At 48.6% G+C, this 18873-nt stretch overlaps 1 pseudogene; it reads right to left on the bottom strand.

The window, feature by feature from the left end:
- Positions 1–10614: 10614 nt before the first annotated feature.
- The window catches only part of LOC123060020 (uncharacterized), a 51789-nt pseudogene continuing 43530 nt past the window's right edge, over positions 10615–18873 (bottom strand).

Here is an 18873-nt window from a genome sequence, read left to right as displayed (position 1 = left end):
GATGAAGCCGCTGGGAATGTCGGCGATCAGACCGTTGACGCAGCCAACCATGGCGGAAACTGATTGCTCAATCAACATGATAACATCAGACTATATGTGGTCGTAATATGCTCTTTTGTGGACTTGTGTATCTGGTATGGCTTAGGAATGTGAACTAAGATCTGGTGGTAGTTGCAAGCCGGCGTATTTTGCTAGTATTGTTGTAGTTGGCAGATCCTTTTGTGGATGGTACCTTTGTAGCCTTGTAGTGTATGTATGGAACTGATGTTGATACATCTGGTGGTAGTTGCAAGCCGGTGTATTTTGCTAGTATTATTGTAGTTAGCAGATCCTTTTGTGGATGGTACCTTTGTAGCCTTGTAGTGTAATTATATATGTATGGAACTGATGATGCTATATGAAGTTTGATGTTGTCATATAAATATATTCTCATATGGTTTCTGTGAAATAATGCAACATTTGTAGAACCTGGGTTAAGCACATTGCTTTTGTGGTAGGAATATGAAATAAAAAATCAACATCATGATGTAACCGTGACGGCCAACGGCTCACAAGAATGAGCGCGTGCTGCAGCAACCTAGTATAATTTTCCTATCGGTTGAACCTACAGGTATAAGTCCTTCCTGACAGGTGGACGACAGGAATATGTATTTTCCGGGAAGCATAAATCTGACGCAACATTTCTTTCCTGTGCGCCAACCGTCAGGGATAACCGACAGCATTAATATTCCTGTGGGCCGTCCGTCAGGCATACTCATTCATTCCTGGCAGGCTATGGCTGTGGGTTGTTCCTGTCGGTTGGCCGACAGGAATTATATTCCTGACGGCCATATTTCTTTTCCTGACGGCTACTTGCCCACACGCTTAGTCACGTTTCTGGTAGTGTATGAAAGAGTTGACCGGTGTCTTCCCTTTAATGACTTGCTCAACTGGTAGATGACGAACATCACGTACTGAGTTCAAATATGAACATAGAAAATTCTTAGACACCTCCGTAGGTGGGATATTCTTTCCATGTGTCAGATCATTGCGGAGGCTCCAAATTCTCCACAGTAGCATAATAATCATCTCGCTGGTGATAGCTGGGTGAGAGCTAAGTAGATGCAGCAACCACTCCTCTCCCGTGTTGATGACTTCTTCCTTCACCGGGATTGGCCACACAGTTTTCATAGTATCCCAAAGAATGGATGTGTTATCACAAGTTATCATTGCATTGCGGCATTGCGGTGTCGTTTCTCTCTTGGGAGCATCGTTTGCGGAGCAGCGCTGGATGTCAGAGGCAGAAGGTGGAGCAGCTTCGTCTTGCACGGAGGTTCAATGGTAATGTCAAGTCATGCTTGACCGACAGGTGCTACGCTTTGTCATGCCTGGTCGGCAGGTGCTACGCACGACAGATCTTTCAAGGACTTCAAGCTGTGTCGGCTGGTGATACCTGGCAGCATGGCGCTGAGGTGTATCAGTGGCGACCGCGACGTGCTCAACTGTTTGCGCGCAGGGAGGAGGTGCCGTTTGGCACCGTGGTGGCGTCGACGATAGCTAGACCGAGCAAGGTTGATGCAGCAGTACAGTTCTGAAGATGGAGGGGTGGCAGTTGGCGGCGGCGGCATCTGAGTGCACGCCGGACCGGTGAGACCCATGCCTGGCAGGCGTCCTGAATGGGTTCTCAGGTCTTAGATGTTAGGTTTGGCTGCGATATCTGTTTGGTATTAGGCCCAGGCTATCTGCGCCCCTTCATCAGCTGGATAGAGGTACTTAGACGGCGGCTTTAGTCTTATTGTTGTATTCCTTTGTAAGGTCTTGTAAGAATAATTAATAAAGTGACCGTATGCATGGCCCAGATGCAGAGGCCGGGGTCATCCTCCTTTTTTTTAAAAAAAGTTATCATTGCATGGTATGTATCTTCAACATCTATACCACAAACTGGACACGTAGCTATTTTAGCAATGTGACGGTCTCTTTTTTTCAACTTTGTGGCAAGAGCACCAGCAGCGACTTTTCATGCGTTGATACGCATTCTGAGGGGAACATCCGCCTGCCAGATGAGCTTCCACACCGAATGCGCGCCATCCGGGGTCGAGCTCGAAGCACCACCAGAGAACTTCTGTTCATGCGCTCCTCCATTGCCAGCTTGTATGCACTCCGTACTGTGAAGCAACCCTTAAGCTCTGGTTGCCACGCCACAAAATATTCTTGCTGCCGAGCTGAAGTTTTAATACTGCGAATATTTGCAACGTCGACCGGCCAGAAGTGTTGTTGTAATAGTCTAACATTCCATGATCTATCCTCATTCAGTAGCTGCGAGACACGGTTGAGTCTTCATTGGCGCTTAGGTGTAATTGGCCGGAAGGCTGGCCCCCTTGGAATCCAGGGATCGCGCCACGTCCGGATCATCGAACCGTCTCCCACACGCCAAATCAACCCTTTCTGCAAAAGTTCGAGACCATGCGCCACCCCATTCCATACCGCCGAAGAATTCCTAGAAAAAACTGTATCAACTAAACTTCCATTAGGATAATATCGAGATTTCAATAGTCGTGCACAAAGACTGTTCAGTTGAACGACTAGCCTCCATGCTTGTTTGGCCAACAAAGGTTGGTTGAAAGCTCTCATATCCCTGAAACCAAATCCATCTTTCACCTTTGGTAGAATGAGCTTGTCCCAAGCGACCCAAGCCATCTTCCTTCCTCCTCTCTCAACACCCGACCAATATTATCTCATAAGCTTGGTTAGATCATCGCATACTGAGAATGGCAATTTAAATACACTCATAACATAGGTAGGAATTGCCTGGGCCACAACTTTTATAAGAATTTCTTTACTAGAGGACGCTATATACCTCTCGCTCCAGTCGACCAATCGCTTACTCAATCTAGCCCGCATGGTTTGAAATCTGCCTTTATGCATTCTGCCTTCGGGGACCAGTAGACCAAGATACTTTGGATCAAATATTTCCTGTGTGACCTCCAAAATATTCTTCACTTATTGGGACACAACTGTCAAACAATTATCAGAAAACAAGATGGAGCACTCGGACAGATTGATAAGTTGTCCCGTTGCCGCCTCGAAAGTGTTCAAAACATCCTTGATAATATTTGCCTGAGGTCCACTTGCTTGGAAAAATAACAATGAATCATCCGCAAGCAGGAGATGAGAAATAGGAGGTGCATTCCGACATATAATAACTGGAAGTAGGCCCCTTTCCACCACCACCTTATTCAACAAGGCCGAGAGTGCATCAGCAACAAATAAGAATAAGAATGGGGGTATATGGATCACCTTGTCGGAGGCCTCATGTCGGAGAAAACTGAGTTTGCCATTGAATTTCACTGAATACTTAACTGTAGTAACACACTCCATAATTAACAAGACCCAGGCCGGACAGAAACCTCTATGAATATCTTAATAACCTAAAAAAATGCATAACAACAGGGGACATGCAAACTTCATAATATATTTCAAGTTGTATTACCCGTACGAACTGAATACATTAACAACAAATAGATATAAACACCTGCAAAAAAAGATATAAACAACAGATATTCTATGAGGAAAAAGAAAAGAACAAACCAAAAGATCCAATGCGGTCAAAGACCCACCGGAACTGAACAACGTCTGAGCAACGAAGGGAAGAAGCTCACAAAACCAAGGAGAATGCGGCCTCCTCCCGGACTTTTCCCTGATGACACCGAAAACAGCCGGCAGAGCGATCGCTGTGGAGCCTCAACGATGGACACCACTCTCAAACGTACACGCACAATGACCTCCGAAGAAGCTCGCGGAGGGAGGGAAGCGAGAACTACCCTGCGGAGGGAGTGATGCATAACAACATGTACAAGAGCCTCTGTTTCTCTGTTTGGGCGACGATGGCACTTTGATGTCGTGTTCCTTCCTGAAGGCATCGGTCGGGGACTGCTCAAGGTGATGGAGTTGCTGGTAGTTCGGAGTCGACATGAGATGGCATGTAGGTGGAGCGGTGTGGCATCAAACGTATCGTCGATGATGGGTCTCGGCGGCATGGCGCAGTCGAGACTCGGCGTCTGATGCGCGGAGATGGACTCGTGCAGGAGGAGGAAGCTGTCTGGCGTCATGGTGGCGTTGATAGTAGAGGCCTGGCAAGGCCGGTGCATTAGTTCTGCTCTGAGGATGGACCGAGGGAAGATGGAGGTGACGGCCCTTGCAGCGTGCGGTGCTCACTGGGAGTGTGCCAGACCAGTGTGGGACCCAATCCAGGTAGTGGCTGGATGGGACACCCGGCTTTAGATGTTAGGTTTTGGTGCGATGTCTGTTTAGTATTAGGCCCGAACATTCAGCACACATTCATCAAGGGGATAGGAATAGCAACAACGTTGCCAAGATGGTGGCTTCAGGCTTATTGATGTATCACCTTGTATGGTCTTTGTGAATAATTAATAATATGACTGCATGCATCGTCCAGATGCAGAGGCCGAGGTACATCCTCCTTTTCTAAAAAAAACAAGAGCGCATATAGCTGTAGCTTTACTAGACTCAAATTGTATCCCCATGAACATCATTGAGTAATAAAGTGAGTGTGTTTAGTTTCAAAAAAGCTATAGCTTTAGTAGTTTCTCAAAAGAAAAAAAGAACTAGAGCTTTAGTATATCAGGCACTTTGTAGTTCATATGAAGTATATATTATTCTGTACATTGTGCTTATAGACAAATGAAACCGCAAGATTCATGGGACGGGGTCTGTGGGGAAGACAAGGCGTGGGTGAACCAATTGAAACTTGAGAGGCAGCGGGCGGATCAGCCGAGGGAGGCGATGTCCAACTGGAACAACACTGTTGAACACACTCGGGGACGGTTCGACATAAGGAAGAGGATAGCAGAGATGGATAGGAAGAGGACGCCCGAGTGCAACATGGTCTATGTTGCAAACAGTGGGTTGTGAGCGCGATGGATCGCAACACAGATGATCTTGGGGAGGCGATGACTACCGCCTGATCCAACTGGTAGTGAGGGACAGATCCTTCGGCCAGCAACCCGGCCGATCTTTGCTGGCGCGTAGTGATTGCCACATATATTTATGTTTTCTATATATAGATATAGAGTAGGAAGTGTGTGTGTATATGCATTTTTTACCCTTTTTTCTAGAAAAAAAAATCAACAACCAAAGTAGGAGTGTAGATTAAGAGCATCTACCATCGTGATGAGCAAATCCGGCCCTATGCCCGGGGGCGCCCCCGGACGCGTCCAGGGACACTGACCGGTCAAGCCTCAAATAATGCACTTGACATGCGGATACCTCAAAATCGAAATTATTACATGCAACATAGCAATCTTTAAGCGGAGCTCGTCCGGTCGTCGTGGCCATGTCCAGTGGCCGGCTGCGCTGCCCAGAGTTTTGGTCCGGACGCTGGTAAGGTAGAGCAGGGCATGGGACATGAGCCAGCTCATGGGACTGAACGCGCCACCGTCTCCCATGTCATACTCTTCCTCGTCGGAGCCCGAAACCCTAACGGTGCCTGTGGACATTAGATCGATGATGTATACATCCCGGGGCGAGCCGGCGACGCGTCCACCACGACGCCGTCGCGACGCTCTGGCTACGGCACCATGCGGGGCATCGGAGAATGCGACTCCGCCTCACCAACGTCCACCGCCGGCTCCCACACCTGTTGCCGCGCACGGAGGGCATGCTGCGCCATGTTTGTGTCGGGCGACTCATACAGTGCGTCCATGGCCTCGATGCACCAATGGAGGGGTTACGCTTTCGCCACCGCGTTCGGACGCCAGACGGACCGCACCGCCTCCGGTGAGGCAGCGACGGCTGCCCTAGCTTCGGATCCATGTGCCATTTGGGCAGACGCAATGGATTCCCGACAAAAGGAGTCGGAGCACTGGCGTGCACGGGCGTCCTCCCGAGAGCGGCGGAGCGCAAACGGACGGCCATCTCCTCCTCGGGGTCGTGTGGGTTGAGCTTGGGCTCGACGGATTTGGAGGTAAAGGACTCGGATCCGTTGCCCGCCATGCCGGAGACGGACGGGTGCCGCCGGAGATGAGATTGGGTGGTGGAGGGGAGAGTGCAGTGAAGTGGCTAGGGTTTGGCCCGGCGAGCGAATAGGGAGGAATATATATTGGGTCGAGTGGGCCAGTATGGGCCAGGTCCGGCGTGGAGGGCGCGCCCGGACGATCCCATATCCGCCACATATTTGGGCTGGATATGACGGATGTTGGTAAGCCCGGGCGTTTGAGGCCCCCGTTTGGGTCAAAATTTCGTGACCGATCAGTGACAGGACGGCTCGCCTGGGCGTTTGAGGAGGGTTTGGAGTGTCCTGTTGTAGATGCTCTAATAGTACGTAGTATTTTGGAAATGAAATTCTCACCGAAGCGAGAAGAGAGGAAAAAGGAAATGAAGTTGGACCGATGTACTCACAGATGGGCTGGGCCTGCTCTCTCACTCCAAAAGAAAAGAGAAGAGAAGAAAAGAAAAGAGAAGAGCCGCTGCAGCAGCATTCCGCCGTCCAGCACCCACCCTGACCACGCAGCGACCACCTACTACTTATTAGTCCACCACCCACCCCAGAGAGAGAGAGAGAGAGAGAGAGAGAGAGAGAGCTGGCCTCGCTCACTTCCCTGCGACATCGGCGGCACCGGCGGCGGGCGACCGACGAACCCTAACCCTAAGAAGCAAGCACTAGTTGTAGGCTCCGATCCCCAAGGTAGGTAGCCCCGATCCGCCGCAATGCAGGCTCCAACCCGGCCTCATGTCTCGATTCCTCCGTGATTAATGGCTGCTTGTCTGTCCGCAGGCCTGCGACGATGTTGGCGTCTCTCCGTGCGGCGGCGACGAGGATCCTGCGTCTTCCAGGCGAGGGGCTTCGCCGTCTCGTCCACACCAACCAGGTATCTTAATCTTGCTACCCGCCCCCTCTGCTCCGTCCCATCTCTGATTCTTGCTCTGAATCCGATTGCTGGAGGTGCTCCCTTCCCTTCTTGATTATTTCCATTGGCAGATGATCAACTGCCCAGCAGAAATTTACTACTATGAAATAGACTGCAAAACTGAATTCCTTTTTTGCTTTCAATTTCACTTCCTACAAGATTGATATTGTGCTGTGTTGCTTGACAATTATATAATCGGCATCTTATCTCCTTTATTTCCAACGGGAGATGATCAACTGCCGTAGCATGATTCTGTGTGTGCATGTGTGCTCTTATCGTCTTTTTTTTTTTTTTTGCGGGAGTGTGCTCTTATCGTCAAATGGCCAGTAAAACCAGACTCCTTTTTGCTTAGAATTTTGCTGGTACTGTAGATCACGCCTCTTGTCAAGATTGTTTAGTCATCAATTCTCAATGCTGCTTCTGTGTTCCCAGCGGTCCGCACCCTCCCGTGCCTTGGAGGAAGGATACCGTGGGTCGCAAACCCAGCCGAAGAAAGAGGAGCTGTACACGGCTTCCCAGCTAGGCAGGTATGTGCCCAAGTCTATCTGCACGCAAGTCAAGCCCAGCCCAGGCCACATGACCCTTGATGCTACAATATCAATCATATTAGACATAAACATTTGTTCTGTCTGTCCTCTGCTACAATATCATTCATATTAGACATATACATTCCTTACCATCTCATTCTCATCCCACCTACCTACCTGCAGGCGTCCGATGACTACAGCCAAGAAGTGGACTGCGGCAGCGCTTGTTGGTGTTGCTGGTGCAATCGCTGTCGGTGCCGTTGCTGCTGGTGATGGTGGTCAGGATTGGCCTCATTGCCACCGCTGTGGTGGAGTTCTTCCTAAGAAGTGCGTCCTGTGCGGGCAGAATCTCCCTCGTCCAATTTCTGAAGCAATGCAGGCTGCCTCAAAGTGTGGCCAAGCAAGTGGGGTAGCGCATCTAGTTTGATGTGTAGATGTGTAGTGAAGACGAAATGCATCTAGTTTGATGGAGAAGCAAGACGGTTATCAGTTCTATCCAGCACTATATATTGTGCATTTCTCTTGAAATATATGTATGTCTATGATCTGCCACCTATGACTTGAGTAGTAGTATTATTGGATGATCCGTGATCGCATTCTAAGATGTCTGTGATTTGGCAGCCATGGTTCAAGATGGCAACGGGGACAAAGCCCGTCGGCCTTCCCAAACCCATCCCCACGATAAAATCGTAAACCCGTCCCCATCCCCATCACCATGTGCGGGGCTAGTTTTCCGCCCGTGCCCTAAACCCATCGGGTTTCGGGGAACCCACGGGGAACCCACAAGAAAATCAAAATATTTAAACAAACATAGTGGCGACAAAGAATAACATTTCAGCAGCAAAACAAGCATATTTCAGCATCATAACTTGAGCAAATTTCAACAAAAAACAATAGTAGATGGTTCAATAGCTATATAGAGTGTATTTCAGCAGCATAATACCACATTTCAGCAATAAAAATGATCAGATCTCAGCATGAAAGATGATAAGCCATACATGGTTCAATAAGATGTGCAATTACATAAGACGATACCTTTGGTTTGGGCCGCACCGAATCAGTGCATGGTAAAAAAATGTATTTTGCCGGGTTTGCCGGGTTTCGGGTTCGGGGACTACCGAAACGGGTGCAAACCCACGAAATATGTCGGGTTGTATAATATGCCCAACAACAGCCCCACGGGGATGAAAATACTCCCATCCCCGTCCCCTAATAGGGTAAAACCCCGCGGGGCCCCATTGCCATCTTGAGCCATGGTATGTTATCCTTTCAGTCCAGAACTTGAGTAGTACTATTATTACTGGATGATCTGTGATCGCATTGCAAGATAGTCTGTGATGTTGCTGATATGGCATGTTATCTGCTTCTCATTTGAGTAAATTCTGTGTAGATCAGTCTATGCATTGTTATCAGCAAGAGCAGCGTCGAGACCCATTTCGGGGTACTGCTTCTGCTGCTAAGGATGTCAGTTAAATTGCTTCCTTGAGCTGTCCTAAGTCGACTCACTGCCCTGAAAAAATATGTTCCAGCAGACAAATTATGTTTGGATTATTAGCCATGGTATGTTTGTGGTTGTGAGAGAAGCTATGGCTGGGGAAGCTTCTTCTTCTCACATCTCCCTCCAAACCTCTTTCTTCTGCTTGAGATTGAGATTGTAAGTCAACTTGCTTTCTTTTGGAGAGTCCAGAGTATTAAGTTTGTGCTGCTCGTAGGCTACTGCATACACCTCTTTGAAGCCAAGATCCTGTAAAGCCCTAATAACATGCTCAGGAGCCCGCATTCAAATCGCCTGCTAAATTGCCGCTATCGTGGCGCTATAGATGCTGCGGAGCCTCCCCGCTATGCTACGGCGGCGGCCGTGAATTCCTCCCAACTCCTCGCTAACACAACTCCATATTTAGCAAGAACCTGTGAAAATTATCTCCAGACTGGAAAAGTGCCCGCTATAGCTGTTGGGAGGAGCTGTTGCCAAATTGTTTCTCCCATGATGTGATACTTGCTCAGGGGCAACAGTTTTCTTCTCCTCCCGGCTGCAGACATCATTGGATTCAGACACAGAAGATTGAAGAACTCTAGAACACTCAATAAGAAGATCCTGTGCCGCTCGAACATCAGGCGGTATAATCTCCTTAATAATCCTATACATTGTGTTGGTTTGGTCTAAGGTGCCTAATGGCAACAACTAGTTGGTGTGGAAGCTCATCCCTGCTGATTGTTGTAGCAGCAGCAGCAGCAGCAAGCCCCATCGGAGAACTTTTTTCCAGAGCAAATATGCACACAGCCAAATTTTATTTGAAGTTGATGCTAGGCAATAAAGTCAAAGTCATCAACAAGCAAAGTACAAAATGTATATACAACTATGGCGGAACCACAACAAGATGTGAAGAAAACACCTACGGCTACAAACGTCTTGGCGGTCATGCCACGGTCGTCGTGTCCGGCCGTAGACGAGCAGGACAAGGATTTTCATCCTGAATGCCATGACCAACAAAAAAAAAAGGATAGAGCATCGACATGAAAATAACGCTTTCAACAAGATAATGACACAAGTTCGTCGTTGTTGAGTTCAATCAATAAAGGCTAGAACAACAATCACAGGAGTCAACAGACTCATGCCACGAATTTGGCCGCTGCCAAGGAAGCTCAAGTCATCCATACCTGCACCATTCGACCACCTCCGCGCCGAACTGCACCAACAGGCTGGACCAGACCGGATTGGCCGGCCAGGCGGTCCTATTTTCCTGCACCGGATCGGCCAAGCAGAGGCTCAGTCAGGACAAACGGGCCAGCGAACCACCATAACACTCTTATATTATGGGATGGAGGGAGTAGATGATACATATACTCGTGCGTATGAACTATGAAGTGCCATGCAGGCATACAAGAACTAAGAAGCACAAAAGGCAAGAGTTACTAGGTAACTGCGCCACGGGATTTGGGTGGGGTGGGCATGGAGAAGAAGGTGGAGAGCGCCAAGCTGCCGATTGGTGAAATGGCAGAATCCAAACCGTAGCACTAGTGTGCATATACACTGAGTCTATGGGCAGTTGGGCACATCCTGTTCCTTATTTTCAGCTGGCGGAAGTTGAGGGAAATTAAGATACACTTTGCTAAGGGCGACACCGCTCCTTCTTGTTTGTCAAAACGAGAAACATCAATCTCTAACTACTGCATTTTTCGGCTTACTTACGGTTATACGACATGACTACATACATGGCCTGCACGACGTCTGCAACGAAAGGTCCGAGGATGAGGAAGAAGACGGTGGCGAGGGCAATCCACGGGCTACTGAAGTACCTGCTCCTGACGTTGGCCCATGACTCATACAGGAACATGCGGAGATTGTGGCTGCAGTAGTAGCGCTCCATGTCATCACGCACGTGGCACAACTCACTCTCCCAGCTCTTGGACACGTCCCTGATGAGGCCGTTGAAAAGCCTCACCACGGCGTCATCATCAGCGAGGTCATTCTCTAGGATCCGCTTGCTCGCCAGCATGCGCACATCGTCGACGGAGTCGACAATGTCTTTCACGAACAGCACGTGTGCTGTCACGTCATTGCCGGTGCCGACGTGCATTGCCTCGAACACCATCATGTTGTGGAGCGTGTACGCGATGGAATCGTCCAACTGGAGAATGGGCATCTTAAGCCTCCGGTTGCTGAAGTTGATGTCATCGATGTAGTGTGTGTTGGTGTGCGAGAACTGGATTCCTGCTGCCTCAACTCAGCTTCCATGCCGACCGGGGCAGGTCTTGCGGCCGATGAAATGAGACATCGGGTACCAGCTTCCTCTCCTTTCGACGAACATGAGCACCGTGGAATTTATCGAAATCACGCTCTGCATGCATGCATGTTCATCCATCATCATCATCATCAAACTTTTGACCATGGATTTAATTAAGAAAACATTAATGCATGCCACAAAAAATAGTATCTTTAAAAACTATGTTAAAATACGAGTCCAACTATATAAATTTTCATGACACGTATTAATATTTTATCAGTTAAATTTATGGTTGAATTTTGACACAAAATACGAAGAGAACCAATAAACTTGAACGGATGGTAGTATATAGTACTAGTAACCAACCGGATATGTGTCGCTCTCCACAGTGAGGATCCTCTCGAGCAACCTAAGTGGCACCTGGTTCTCGACCATGAGCATGTCGTGCTGGATGAACGGCTTGATGTGGTGGATACCGTGCCAGCTGAAGACGGGGTCGCTGCTCGCGTAGTCGGGAATGGAGTGCCTCCATGCCGCCACCCTCATCACCTCCAGCAGGAAGCAACCGTCCCTGATCATCATCTCCAGGAATTTGCCCGTGGTCTCGCCCCACCACTCGTCGTTGAGGTCCAGATAGGCGTCCTTCAGCTCGTCGGCTACCTCCTCCACGGCTGCGACGAGCTCCCCGAGGGTTTTCCCGGCCCGTCGGAGCAGGTGGCTGACAGCTCCCAGCTTGTGTTCCTCCATGGCTTTCAGGTTATCGTCATTGTGGTGGAGCCACCGTCTGCGGCTTATAGACGCTCGCCTCCCTCCCATTACTGCTACAAAGCTCTATTAATTAGCTAGTGTTAAAAGAAATATTAGCTAGTACTAACGATTAATAGGATGATGTTGGAAATGACGGTGTGCAGCGCGGTGCATCCTTACTTTTTTTCGAAAAGAGGGACTCCCCGGCCTCTGCATCAGAACGTTGCATACGGCCAACTTATTAAATAAATAAACAGGTTCAACAAGGTCTTAAAGTCTTAAACGAAAATAAAGGAAAGCTCACAAAGAGCCAAAGGGCCAATAACGAACTAGCCACAAAAAGTCACAACCGGCTGGCATAAGAAAGATAGGTAAACTAATTGCCTATTCTATTACATGACCGTCATCCAAACCGGTTGAAGATATCCCGTGCTACCATCTTCCAGCGGATAGATCCAGTAACCAAACGCTCCCGGGCCTCCGTCGGAGTGAGTAGCGACCACATACGGATCAACGCAGTGGCTCGGAAAATAACCTGCAAAAAATGAATATTTGTTGTTCTGTTAAAAACCAAATCATTTCTGCAGTTCCAGACTGTCCACAATAAAGCACTATTCCTACGCGAATGTGCACTACAAGAAATATGTCAACTAGTGACCTTCTGTCAGTGATCCTGAAAGAAATTGTAACACCCTCGATGCGACTATAGCTCCCACGTGTCGAGGCACGACTTAGAGACATAATCGCATTAAAGGCATATGTCGCAACTTAGGCAATCTTCACAACATCCCATGTAATATGATAATAAAAAGGGAGATAACATAGTTGGCTTACACTCGCCACGTTAATCAAGTACATTAATAACATTACATCATCCAAACACTCATGGCCCGACTACGGCGCCAAAATAAAAGAGAACCCAACATGCGACACGGCCCCAATCATCCCCAACTGGGCACCACTACTGATCATCGGCAAAGGAAACATAGTAACGTTGAGAGTCTTCGTCGAACTCCCACTTGAGCTCATACGTGTCTCCTGGAGCGGAATCATCGGGCCTTGCATCTGGTGTAATAGTAATCTGTGAGCCACAGGGACTCAGCAATCTCGCACCTTCGCGATCAAGACTATTTAAACTTATAGGTAAGGCAAGGTAAAATATGAGTGGAGCTGCAACAAGCAACTAGCAAATATGGTGGCTAACTTATTCGCAAAAGAGAGCGAGAAGAGGAGGCAAAGCGCGAGCGAGAAACTAGAGAGCAACCTGCGCAAACATTACTCCAACACCGTGTCCACTTCCCGGACTCCGCCGAGAAGAGGCCATCACGGTAACACACTCAGTTGATTCATTTTAATTTAATTAAGGTTCAAGTTATCTACAACCGGACATTAACAAATTCCCATCTGCCCATAACCGCGGGCACGGCTTTCGAAAGTTCAATTCCCTGCAGGGGAGTCCCAACTTAGCCCATGACAAGCTCTCACGGTCAACGAAGGAATAGACCTCCTCCCAAGACGTTCCGATCAGACTCGATATCTCGGTAACTCAAGACACTTCGACAGGTTAAAGCAAGACCGGCAACACCGCCCGAGTGTGCCGATAAATCCCGATAGGAGCTGCACATATCTCTTTCTCAGGGCACACTCAGATTGTCCTAGGTACGGGTAGGCCAGCCCAGAGTTGCCCCTGCTGGCCACCGGTAGCTGACTGGTGGACCAACACTCAGAGGAGCACTGGCCCGGGAGGGGGTTAAAATAAAGATGACCCTTGAGTCTGCAGAACCCAAGGGAAAGAAAAGGCTAGGTGGCAAATGGTAAAAACCAAGGTTGGGCATTGCTGGAAAAGCTTTAATAAAGGCGGACTATCAAGGGGTTCCCATTATAACCCAACCGCGTAAGGAACGCAAAATCTGGGAACATAACACCGATATGACGGAAACTAGGGCGGCAAGAGTGGAACAAAACACTAGGCGAGAGGCCGAGCCTTCCACCCTTACCAAGTATATAGATGCATTAAGATAACATCACAATATAATGATATCCCAACAAGTAAATAAAAGATATTCCAACAAGGAACGGCCTCCAATCTTCACCTGCAACTAGCAACGCTATAAGAAGGGCTGAACAAAGCGGTAACATAGCCAATCAACGGTTTGCTAGGACAATGGTGGGTTAGAGGTTTGACATGGCAATTTGGGAGGCTTGCAAGCAAGTGGTAGGCATCGTACCAATGGCATAGCAAAAGAGCGAGCAAACTAGCATAGCAAAGAGAGTAGTGATTTCGAGGGTATGATCATCTTGCCTGCACAGTTGTCAGAGTTGACTGGATTCTCGAAAGCAAACTCAACGGGCTCCTCGTTAGTGATCTCGTCTCTCGGCTCTACCCAAACAAGACAAACAAGCAACAAGGATACAATCAACCACATGCAAGAACAAGCAATATGATGAAATAATGATATGCTATGCGGGATGCGATGCGGGATGACAAATGCAAGATATGACAGGAAATGCATGAACCTGGCCTCAACTTGGAAATACAAGTGTGCCACTGGAAAGATGAGATGAAATCGCTTGAAAATGATATAAAGATCACCGGAAACGGAGTTACGGTTTGGAAATGGCAAGCGATTCAAATATGACACCGGTCTGCGATTTACAACAAGTAGGCACCTAAATGCAATGAGATGAACATGCTACAGCATTCAAACATGGCATCAAAATACATGGCAGAGAAGCATTCAAGATGCTTAACAAAATTCTAGCACTGAGCTACGGCCAATTCATCCATTAGGAGGTTCAAACAAGCATGGCAAAAATGCAAATGGTAAAACAGATCTCAGACTTTGCGAAATTAACACTTGTCTGGAATTTCAGATCATATAGCCCTCTTCGGAGCAACAAAACAACATGCTACAGGACCTGAACATGACAAAAAAAGACATGGCATAGAGCTACTCAACAAGCTTAACAAAAGTCCCTTAGTGACCTTGAGCCAAAAGGGATCACAAAATATACTAACAAGCACACGAACATAGCAAAAACATAATCAGTTTCCAGAAGGCACAAAATTCAAGCTAGACATGGCAAGAACAATGGCATAGCATGCATGGATCAACTACAATAACATCGGCAAAATCGCAAACAAGTTGACGATCTGCCTAGATTCACAAAGTAGCAAAAGTAGAGCTCGATTGACTCAAGTTAGGGTGCTCCATAATTGCAAGCAAAGACATGGATGGATAGAGCACTACAAGATTAACAAAACTCCCTTATTGATCATCCTCAAAAGAGGCACGGATCACTAGGAAACAACAAGAACATATGGCATCATGAACTAAACAATCCCAGGACTTAGTGAAATTACTAAGTCCCTGAAAACAGACTTAGCAAGTGCACCACTTTGCAAGCGTGCACAAGTCAGCACACACATCATAAAAATACATGGGTTGCACCTCTGGAGAGATGACAAAACCCTTAACAAAACACATGTAGAACTCATGGTCATATCATGCACACAATAATCATGACAAAAATGACAAAAGTCTAAGATGGAGTAGCAGATCTGACCATTAACTCAAGTAGCCCTCTTCTAACAGCATTTCGGACATCAAGATGAACTCTAATGAAAATGATGCAATGGAATGTAATGATGTACTCTCTGAGATGAACAATTTGATATGCTATATGTATGAATTGAAGCTACGGATGCAAAGTTACGGGGCCGCGAACATGGGCATATGGATCTGGGAAACTCAGGACTTAGAAGAAATTTACCCCGCGGAAAAAGTCAACGGCGGACGGGGATATCCAGGACGGAGCGGTGCGGGGACGGGCGTTTGGATCGGGGACCGGTGGATCTGGTCCCGGTCCGGATCGGATCCGGCCGGAGCTCCAGCGAGGCGAGCGGTGACTCTGGCGAAGTCCGGGCGGCGGCGCGCGGCAGGGTGAGGTGCGCCGGCGACGAGGGGCCCGGCGGAGGAGTGCGGCGGCCGGGGCGAAGGCGCGGCGAGGCGGCGGCGTTCCGGCGGGCGGAGGCGGCCGGAGACAGGAGGCGGCGCGGGGAGCGCGGCGGGGTCGCTGGCGAGGCGGCGGCCGCCGGCATGGAGGCGGCTCGAGGCAGCGGGGCGGAGTGGATCGGGCGGCGCGGCGCGGAGGCCGACGCAGTGGGAGAACGGCGGCGGCAGGCGACGCGCGGGCCGCGCGGGCCGGCTGCGGGCCTGCGGGCCGGCGGCGAACTGGGGACCCGCAGCGCCACGTGGCGGCACCGGGTTGGATGGCGGGGTGGCGGACGTGTCCGGTTGCGGCCGGACGTATCCGATGCGCGCGAGGTGGGTGGATCTAGGGTTTCGTCCAGGGAAGTAGAAGGAGATTTTTTGGGGGGCCTTTAAATAGGCATAGGAGGAGCTATGAGAGTCCAAATGAGGTGCGGTTTTCGGCCACGCAATCGTGATCGAACGCTCTAGGACATGGAGCAGAGTTAGGTGGGTTTTGGGCCAAATTAGAGGGGTGTTGGGCTGCAACACACATGAGGCCTTTTCGGTCCCTCGGTTAACCGTTGGAGTATCAAACGAAGTCCAAATGGTACGAAACTTGACAGGCGGTCTACCGGTAGTAAACCAAGGCCGCTTGGCAAGTCTCGGTCCAATCCGGAAATGTTTAATCCCCACTCACGAAAGAAAGCTAGAAATGACCACCGGAGGAGAACGAAGCGCCGGAATGCAAAACAGACAACGGGAAAAATGCTCGAATGCAAGAGACGAACACGCATGCAAATGCAATGCACATGATGACATGATAAGAGATGCATGACAGCGATAACAACACACGGAGATAAGACCCAAACCCGAGAAAATAAATTAACTTAACACCGGAAACGGCAAGAGTTGGAGTACAAATTGGAAAAGTTACATCCGGGGTGTTACAACACTCCACCACTACGAAAGGATCTCGTCCCGAGATCTAGGACTGAAAGAACGCCGGGTACTCAGAACGGAGGTGATCCTCGCGTTCCCAGGTAGCTTCACGGTCAGAATGGTGTGACCACTTGACTTTGAGAAATTTGATTGACTTGTTGCGAGTCTTGCGTTCAGTCTCTTCAAGAATAGCAACAGGGTGCTCACGATAAGAGAGATCTTCTTGGAGCTCAATGTCCTCGAAGTTGACGGTGCGGTCAGGAGTCTTGAAGCACTTTCGAAGCTGAGAGACATGGAACACGTCATGAACATTTGCAAAGTTTGAAGGAAGCTCGAGTTGATAGGCGAGGTCGCCTCTCTTGCTGACGATCTTGAAAGGTCCCACGTATCTGGGGGCAAGCTTCCCTTTGATACCGAAGCGATGAGTACCTTTCATAGGAGAGACACGAAGGTAAACATGATCTCCGATCTCGAAAGCCAAATCACGGTGCTCACTATCATAGTAGCTTTTCTGCCGGGATTGGGCCGCTTTGAGGTTATCACGAATGACTTTGCACATTTCTTCTGCCTTTGTGATTAAGTCATTACCCAAAAGCCGATGTTCACCGGTTTCAGACCAGTTGAGAGGGGTACGGCACTTCCTGCCATACAGAATTTCAAATGGGGCCTTGCCCGAACTTGCTTGAAAACTGTTGTTGTAGGAGAATTCAGCATAAGGAAGACAATCCTCCCACTTCATGCCGAAGGAGATCACACAAGCCCTGAGCATATCTTCAAGAATCTGGTTGACACGCTCGACTTGACCGCTTGTTTGTGGATGGAAAGCTATGCTGAAATGGATGTTCGTGCCCATGGCCTTCTGAAAAGAATCCCAAAACTTCGAGGTAAAGATGTTGCCACGGTCTGAAGAGATCACTTGAGGAATACCGTGCAGAGAGACAATACGAGAGGTATAGAGTTCCGCCAATTGAGCTGCAGTGATCGACTCTTTGATAGGCAGAAAGTGAGCCACTTTGGTGAGTTTGTCGATGACAACGAATATAGCATCATTGCCACGCTTGGACTTTGGAAACCCAGTCACGAAGTCCATTTCAATGTGGTCAAACTTCCATTCTGGAATGGCAAGAGGTTGGAGGAGACCTGCTGGCCTTTGGTGTTCTGCCTTCACTCTTCTGCAGACATCACATTCATTCATGAATTGAGCGATCTCGCGCTTCATTCGAGTCCACCAATAAGCTTGCTTGAGGTCCTGATACATCTTCGTGCTCCCAGGGTGGATGGAGAGGAGAGAATTGTGAGCCTCGTTCATGATCACTTTACGGAGGTCACCTTTGGGTACCACAATACGATCCTCGAAGAAGAGAGTGTCCTTGTCATCAAGGCGGTAGCACTTGTACTTGGACTGACCCTTGGCAATCCCAATCTTCACCTTTTTCACCATAGCATCAAGAAGCTGAGCTTGGCGAATCTGGTCTTCCAAGGTAGGAGAGACTTGAAGGTTGGCGAGGAAACCTTGAGGAACAACTTGCAGGTTAAGTTTGCGGAAAGCTTCACAAAGCTCGGGTTGATAAGGCTTGAGAATCAGACTGTTGCAGTAAGCCTTTCTGCTCAAAGCGTCAGCAATCACATTGGCCTTGCCTGGAATATACTCGATACTCGGATTATACTCTTGAATCATTTCGACCCATCGAGTTTGCCTGAGGTTGAGATTAGGCTGAGTGAAGATGTACTTGAGACTCTTGTGATCAGTGAGAATGTCCACTTTTCTTCCCAATAGAAGATGTCTCCAAGTCAAAAGAGCATGCACAACTGCCGCCAACTCGAGATCATGAGTGGGGTAGTTCTTCTCATTAGGCTTCAACTGGCGAGATGTATAAGCAACAACTTTCTTCTCTTGCATCAATACTGCGCCAAGACCTTGGAGAGAGGCATCACAAAAGACCTCGTACGGCTTGGATTCATCAGGCGGAGTCAGAACTGGAGCAGTGATCAATTTCTCTTTAATCAAGGAGACCAAACGTACTTCTGGAAGTTTGACCAAACGTACTTGACGTGC

The sequence above is a fragment of the Triticum aestivum genome, chromosome 1A (assembly GCF_018294505.1).
Source record: "Triticum aestivum cultivar Chinese Spring chromosome 1A, IWGSC CS RefSeq v2.1, whole genome shotgun sequence".
NCBI lineage: Eukaryota > Viridiplantae > Streptophyta > Magnoliopsida > Poales > Poaceae > Triticum > Triticum aestivum.
The sequence above is the reverse complement of the archived record's forward strand: the minus strand, read 5'-3'. Positions and strand labels throughout refer to the sequence as shown.